Below are 8,890 nucleotides of genomic sequence, written 5' to 3'. Positions count from 1 at the left end.
CAGATAACGTCCCCATGATGTTGATGGATGAAATTAAGGAATGACCTTTGAAGTTACATGTTGAGCAACTGCCCTGCAAGAAAACCTGGAAAAAAATTGGCGCACTCAGTGGGATTCACACCCATGACCTCAGAGATACTAGAGCTATACTCCTCCAATATTGTATTTGAAGGAGCCATATCTCTTCAGAGCAAAACAAACCAAAGACGAAAAGAAGTAATAACACTTGTAACTGCATTTGGGGCAAATGATACTTTGAACAACTTTGATAATAAGGTCCATAGGAAAGCAACACCTCTCTTCGTGCTGCCTCTTTCCTAAGACGAATCGAATAAGGAAGGATGGCCAAAAGTGCCAGTCACAGGACCCCAGGCTGGGTGGAGAGTTTCACGCACTCCACTTGGTGCTTGCTTCACTTTCGCGTTCCCAAGACCCACATGGCCGTGATCATCAAGCAATCCCAGGTAATGCGCTATTCAAACTAACGGGTCATTTCACACAGGTACAGTAGTCAACTTTGTTGAATACAGGCTGAATGCAGTTCAGCAGGTTGCTGTATCGTGACTGTTAGGATGTTACGGGCACCATAACCGGGTCGCTATCTGAGATTTCATGGCTGGTGTCAGAGGACCGTCCGTGTTCAAGCTGGGGTTTCTTACATCTAGTTTCATTTACAATGCTCCTGCTGCACAATTAAAAGGCATGATGACTAACATACCATTGGCTTGAGCTTCCTGTGCGATGAAGATGTTGCTTTCAGTGCAGCATAGGATAAAAAGGATAAAAAATCTCCTAGGATCAAATTAAGAACGAAACTAATCACGAGCAGAGTCAGGGAACATGTAACAAAAGGAGTCGTTTAAAAAATCTAAAGAATCTGCAGCTAATATCTGTATGATGTTTATGGATAAATTAAGGAATGATCTTTGAAGTTACCTATTGAGCAACTGCCCTGTGAGAAGCCTGGAAAAAAAATTAGGGCACTCAGTGGGATTCACCGTCACCCATGACCTCAGAGATACTAGAGCTATACTTCCTCCAATACTGAATTTAAAGGAGCCATATATCTTAAGAGCAGGACAAACGAATGTTGAAATGAAGTTGATAATGCAGGCAGAACTTAAGACGTCAGCCAAACTCCTTGATTGAAAAACAACACGCTCTTTGACTTTATGGGAGTCAAACCAAAGCACAATGGTGGCAGGAAAGAGTTTCACAAACTAAGCCGTTCCTGCAAATTTTTTTGAAAGATGGGTTCGGTTTAAAAAAGAACAAAATTTGAGCATTTTACTCAAACAGATTCAAACAGACTCATCCCATACAATGCTCCCGTACAATTATTACAATGCCTGATGAGATGTTTATGGATCAGTTACATGTTGAGAAACTGCCATGTGAGAAGCCTGAAAAAAAATTTAGGCCACTCAGTGGGATTCACACCCATGACCTCTCAGATACTAGTTAAGAACTATACAACTCCAATATTGACATTGAAGGAGCCGTATCCCTTAAGAGCAGGACAAACCAATGTGGAAATGATAAACTTGGAAATGCGGGCAGAAATTAGAATGTCAGCCAAACTCCTTGATTGAAAAACAACACACTCTTTGACTCTATGGGAATCAAACCCAAGCAAATTGGTAGCAGGCAAGAATTTTACAAACTGCACCGTTCCTGCAAATTTTCTGGAAAAGATGGGTTTGGTTTCAAAAGCAACAAACTTTAACTGTGCATCAATTGCCACTTTGTAGTGATATTATAAGCGACTGCTACTAGCGACACAGCGTAAATGAGCATGGACTTTGATAATGATCAGCCTGGTGAGACATGTAACTGGATCTCTTGTTGCCAATACGGTACATAATCTGATCATTACCGAGCGGTACTACACACTGCAGGCATCACTATCAGCCAAAACGTTTGTATGGACAACAGGCGAAGCGTGTGTCCATCAATAAAAGAATCACATCACGATAACATTAGTGACTTGTGTGCACATCAGTAACAGAATTAATTATGGAAAAGAAATACTCTTTGATTCAGTGTACCCTTTAGTTTGTAATTATCAGAGAGATATGTAGAAATGCCTATCAAATCAAATTTAATTAACAGTTACCTCTATTAAGGAGAGGAGTATTATGTGAAACCTTCAGTCAGCGTTTAGTTATAGTTATATGACATAAAACAGCGTGAAAAAACTGCCAAAGTTAGGGAAAAAAAATTGAGTTATGTTCCTGTGGCTTGTTGTGGGAAATGCCAGAGACCCCTGACTCACAACGATTGAAATTAAAGTTGGATATTAAGGTCAGTGTGAAAGCAAAACCTCTCTTCATACCACCAGTTTCATAAAACAAATATCGAGTAAGGATAGATGGCCAAATGATGCCAGTCACGTGATCCCAAGGTGGGTGGAGAGTTTAGCGCACTCCACTTGGTGCTTGTCTCACTTTCGTGCTTCCCGAAGCCCACATAGCCGTGATCAACCAATCCCAGGTCATACTCCATACAATCACACAAAGTAGTCAACTTTGTTGAATACAGGCTGAATTCAGTTCAGCAGCTCTCTGTATTGTGACTGTTAGGATGTTTACAGGAACCATAACCGGGTCGCTGTCTGAGATTTCATGGCTGGTGTCAGAGGACCGTCTGTGTTCAAGCTGGGATCACTCAGATTTAGCTTCAGTTACAATGCCACTAAATCAAAACGCGTGATAACATACCAAGGGCTTAAGATTCTCGAGTGATGGAGGTGTTTAACAACCAAACATCTTCCGGATAACAAAGAACTTCCAAAATCTTTCATGAAGCGAGTAAGCGAATTTGTAAGAAAAAGGATAAAATTAGACAATCTGATGCTAAAATCAGTTTGATGATTATGGTGAAAATTAAGGAATGATCGTCGAAGTTACATGTTGAGCAACTGCCAAGTAAGATGCCTGAAAAAAAAAAAAAAATTCAGGCCCCCAGTTGGCTTCCCAACCATAATCTCGGAGAGGACAGCTACCTAACACTCCTCCAATATTGACATTGAAGGAGCAGTATCTTGCAATAGCAGGACAAAAACACAAGGCTTGTTGAGTTTATGGGAATGAAAGCCAAGCACATTGGTGGCAAGCAAGAGTCTTACAGTACAAACTTCAATGTTCCTGCAAATTATCTTGAAGGATGGATTTGGTTTTCAAAGGAACAAACTTTGTGCATTAATTGCCAGTTTCCTATATTATATTACAAGCGACTGCTACTAGAGACATAATGTCAATGTGCAGGCCGGAACATTGTTAATGATCAGCTTGGTGATAATTGCACCTCTTGATGAAACCACCCAGCACAGCTTGAAAAAACGTTACATAACCTGATCACCACATATTGGACAAAACACACTCCAAGCATCACGAATGTGTACATCAATCGATGAATAGACTCGCAACGATTGTAGTAAAAGGTCAGTGGGAAAGCAACACCTCTCTTCATAGCACCTGTTTCGTAAAAGTAAGTAGGTGAATGTGTGAGAAAAAGGATAAAACTAGACAATCTGATGCTAAAAGGTGTTTGATGATTGTGGTGAAAATTAAGGAATGATCTTCAAAGTTACATGTTAAACAACTGCCAAGTAAGAATCCTGAAAAAATTTTTAGGTCCCCGGTGGGATTCCCGCCAAAGGATCTCCGAGATGCTACAGCTAACACTCCTCCAATCTTGAGATTGAATGAGCCGCATCTTACAAGAGCAGGACAAACCAATGTGGAAAGAAAAATCGTAACACAGGGCGAAACTATGATGTAAGCCAAACTCTTCATTAGAAAACACAAGGCTTGTTGACTTTATGGGAGTCAAAGCCATGCAGGCAGATTGATGGCAGGCAAGAGTTTTACAAACTTCACCGTTCCTGCAAATTCTCTTGAAAGATGGGTTTGGTTTTCAAACCAACAAATTTTGTGCATTAATTCAGCAGTTTGCTGTGATATCACAAGTGACTGCTACTAGCAACATATAGTGTCAATGGGCATGGACTTTGATAATGATCAGCCGGTTGATAACCACATATCTTGATGAAACCACCCAGCAAAACTTGACAAAACTATACATAATCTGATTGTCACAGATTGGACAAAACACACCGTAAGCATCACGAATGACAGTAAAGTTTGCCTAGATAACACGTGAAGTGTGTGTACATCAATAAGTGAACAGACTCGCATCGACTGTAGTTAATAATAAAATAATAGTAATTGGCAGTGCTAATCACCCTTGACTTGCAGTATTAGGACTGAATTGCGAAAGGGCACAGCTCACCAATGACAGCATTTAAGTTTGCCCTGATAATACGTGAAGAGTGTGTACATCAATAGATGAATAGACTCACAAATATTGACAGTAGTAAAAGTTGGATATCAAGGTCAGTGGGAAAGCAACACCTCTCTTCATAGCACCTGTTTCATAAAACAAATATCGAGTAAGCATAGATGGCCAAATGATGCCAGTCATGTGACCCCAGGCTGGGTGGAGGGTCAAGCGCACTCCACTTGGTGCTTGTGCCACTTTCGCGCTTCCTGAGGCCCACATAGTCGTGTGATCAACCAATCCCAGTTCATGCTCCATACAATCTATCAGGTCATTGCACACAATTACAGTAGTCAACTTTGTTGAATACAGGCTGAATACAGTTCAGCAGCTCTCTGTATTGTGACTGTAAGGACGTTTACAGGAGCCATAACTGGGTCGCTGTCTGAGATGTCGTGGCTGGTGTCAGAGGACCGTCTGTGTTCAAGCTGGGGTCACTCAGATTTACCTTGAGTTACAATGCCACCAAATCAAAACGCCTGATAACATACCAAGGGCTTAAGATTCCCGAGTGATGGAGGTGTTGCTTAATTTCTAGTGTTGTGTATAGAAAAACTCTGTTCAACAATTAAACATCTTCCTGATACATGTACATGTACAAAACAACTTCTAATTTTTTCAGAGAGTGAGTAAGTGAATGTGTGAGAAAAACGTTCCTGCAAATTATCTTGAAGGATGGATTTGGTTTTCAGTAATTGCCAGTTTCCTGTATTATATTACAAGCGACTGCTTCTGCTTTTGTGCCAGCCGTTTAAAAGAGGCCAAGAAAATGGGTTTTTGGGGGGACTGGGTCTTTTCTACGTAGAGAAGGCGGGCATTTTCAGTTTCTTCGGGTCACAAGCTTTCCGATGGTGTGTCTTGAAGCCATATTTGTTGTAGAAGCGGCGAAAAATTAGGGCATGATTGGAGCCGAATGCACCGAAGTTGACGTTCCTGAAGAGCTCCCAAGGTGAGTTTTTACTGTAAATTTTCTTTGTTTCTCGAAATTTATAAGCAAATTGAAAACCATACCATTTTAGTTCCACCTCTCTTCAAGTTATCTGTCTTTTTCCTCTGCGCCTTGTTCCCGTTTCACTGCAAAAAACCAATGGTCTTTTAGGGCACATTCAAAGAGACACTTCCCATTGGGACTTTACAGTCGCCTCAAAAAGGAGCGAATGCATGAGGAATTGCAAAAGAAATTGGATTGTGATGAACGTATTAAAGAAATAAAGTCTCAACTTGACAAAAAATCTGTGAAAGAATTGCAGGCTGAACTTTACCGCACAGAAGAGCGAATCCGTCAGAGGAAACGAAAGGTAGCTAGCCTAGCTATGACAGTTATGTAGTGCAGTGCAGTGTCAGAGAGAAGGAGGTCCACGGAAGCTTAGTAATATGTCTCTCACTCGCTTTGTCTCACTTCTATTTTCATATCCTCACTACATATATTGATTTATATTAATTTTATTTTTTCCATCATCCACAAAATATTAAAGTAAAAAATGAACGAATAAAAAATAAATCAATAAATAAATAAAACTTTCTATTTAAATATTAACTAATGACATATAATAAATAATATTATTAAATAATATAATTGTCAAATTTTAATACAATAATAATAATAATAATAATAATAATAATAACAATAACAATTTTAAATTTTAATATAGCTGTCAAATTTTGACAGTTTGACAAATGAGTGTGAAGTGAGGAACAAAAGATCAAGACTACCTGATAGAACAAGTGAGCTTGATTTGCAGTCAAGTGAGAAACTAAACCTTTCAAGGGCACAGATTATGCGAAGAACAAAAAAAACTCTCTGTGGGATGAAAAAAATATTGGCCCAGCCTGACAAACCAGTCCTTGATGGTATGTGGACTACACTTATAAACACTGCCCCCAAGAAATGTATGGCAGAATACATTAGAATGTCAAAAACCTGTACACAGATTGTACAACAGATTGTACAAACCAACATCCATGAATATGAGAACAGTTTAAGAAACAAAGTGAGAAGTTTTATACGAAGGTGGCCTTATCAGCAAAAAGAAGTACACCAGTATTCCGAATACTTCAGATGTAGTAAAGGAAAGTGCAAGAAAATCTAAAAACAACAAAACTGAATTCATGAAGAAATGTAAAGTTCCCAAGACTGTGCCATACAAATCCTTGGCAAGTTTTTTTCCGAAACATTGACATTGGGGAAATCATAGATCTAGAAACACTAAGCTGCCAAATTTAATGTTGAGGCATTTCCTGGAGTGTACAGACCTCTAAAGCCCTTCCTCTCGATGAAAGAGTTCCTTGTCTACATTGGTTCAATGCCCATACATTGCTATTGGGGCAGATGGGCACCATTTGGAAGGGATTACACTGCCACTGGTAATTATATTTCTAGAAACATAGCACATACACAGGGCAATCATTATACAGTACCTACTGCTATTTATTTCTCCAAGCAGTCAAGCTCATGCAGTTATATTCATTGTTGTTGTGCAAATTTTTCAGCATATCTACACTAATTCTATTCCTACACCTTTTTAGACTACTTAGTACATGAAATTGTACCTTGTAATTTCAATTCACCTGGGGTGGGGTGGTTTAACCCTTAAGATAAAGTTGCTTAATTTCAAAGTTTTGTTTCTGTTTTTTCTTTGGTGCTTCACTGCAAAGATCTCTGAATTACTAATTGTCTTCTCCAGTCTTAAAATGTTGATGCTAGATTCAGTTACAAGCTGTAAATATTTATTCCAAGAACATATGTTTTAATCATTGGTTTCAATTTGCAGCATACCTCGTTAGCATCCTAAACCTATTACACAGGGTGCAAAGTTGTAATAACAATCATCTACTGATGGGGTCAGATTCACCTGAGGACAGCCCATTAATGAAACATTACACAGATCATTTAAGCAGAGGAGAAATGGCAGAAAGTGAAGGTAAGCAGTTAACTTCTCCACAAGGCCATCAGATAACATTCAGAATGAAGCTGGTCCCCTGTGACATGAAGTGGGCATCATCTATGTCTGGCGAACTAGACAACTGCGCGTTTTACTTTTCACCATTTGCAAATGTAAACCAGAATGACAAAATGACAATGGATGGGTCAATTGGTGCAGGGCCTAAGGGCACATGGCAAGAATGGAAGTACAGTGTATGAAAAGAGAATTGCAACAGCCAGGAAGGTTGAAAATTTTTCACAAAATTAAAAACCTTCAGAAATTGATCTTGGTATCAGTAAGTAAACAAAGTCAAAATTTGTCTGTACATGTCCTAGTATTACAAATGACATACTTAAAGTAACTTCTTTTTTTTCTTTTTGGGCCCTGATCATTACAGATTTTCACAACAAAAGGTAGAGTGCATGTGTGTGTTGTTTCTGTTTTTGTGCATTTACAGGGTTTGGTTTTTAAATCAATGGAAGCGATGCCTTTTGCCAGCTTGCTGTGATATTTGAAGGGCGGCCTCATGTAAGATACAGTGGGCATAAACTTTGATAATCAGCCTGGTCTTAATTGCGTCGCTCATTGAAACCTCCCTGTAAAACATGTAATATGCTGATCGTTACAGATTAAAACAGCAACAGGTCGTTTTTTTTCCTTTTTGTTAATAATTTATTGATATCAAGCATTTCTAAAAAATTGTAAGAGGATGGCGCATTCTTGGAATGAATGCGTGACGAGTCCCTAAGGACATGGCCTGAGAACTAAAAACACCATAACCTGAGAAAGTTCGCCCGGATGACACGTGAACTGTGTGTACATCAGTAGACGAATAGACTCAGATTGATTGTAGTTAATAATAATATAGACTTATGTAATAATTGGCAGTGCTAATCACCCTTTACTTGCAGTATTAGGACTGAATTGCAAAAGGGCGCAGCTCACGATATTGTGCTGAGAGCATGCGAAAACGCGTCTGGGTACCGCTGGACAGGACCATGTTTGATGTCGAAGCACAGCACCACAGGTAGTTGTTAATTAGCTGTGAGTAGGAAAGCAACACCTCTCCTCATATCCTGTTTCATAAAACAAATATAGAGTAAGGATAGATATCCAAATGTTGCCACCCACGTGACCCCAAGCTGGGTGGAGAGTCTAGTGCACTCCACTTGGTGCTTGTGTGATTTTCCCGCTTTCCGAGGCCCACATAGTCGTGATCATCAACCAATCCCAGGTAATGCTCCGTACGGAATCTAACAGGTCATTGCACACAATTGCAGTAGTCAACTTTGTTGAATACAGGCTGAATACAGTTCAGCAGCTCTCTGTATTGTGACTGTTAGGATGTTACAGGAACCATAACTGGGTCGCTGTCTGAGATTTTATGGCTGGTGTCAGAGGACGGTCTGTGTTCAAGCTGGGGTCACTCAGATTTAGCTTCAGTTACAATGCCACCAAATCAAAACGCCTGATAACATACCAAGGGCTTAAGATTCCCTAGTGACGGAGGTGTTGCTTTCTAGTATAGTGTAGAGGAATTGTGTCTTTAATAACTAAAGATCTTCCTGACACAGAAAGAACTTTTTTTTTTTTTCAGGGCGTGAGTAAGTGAATGTGTAAGAAAA

Source organism: Montipora foliosa, chromosome 7 (genome assembly GCF_036669935.1).
Source record: "Montipora foliosa isolate CH-2021 chromosome 7, ASM3666993v2, whole genome shotgun sequence".
NCBI classification, from domain to species: Eukaryota; Metazoa; Cnidaria; class Anthozoa; order Scleractinia; family Acroporidae; genus Montipora; species Montipora foliosa.
Note: the sequence above shows the minus strand (reverse complement) of the source record.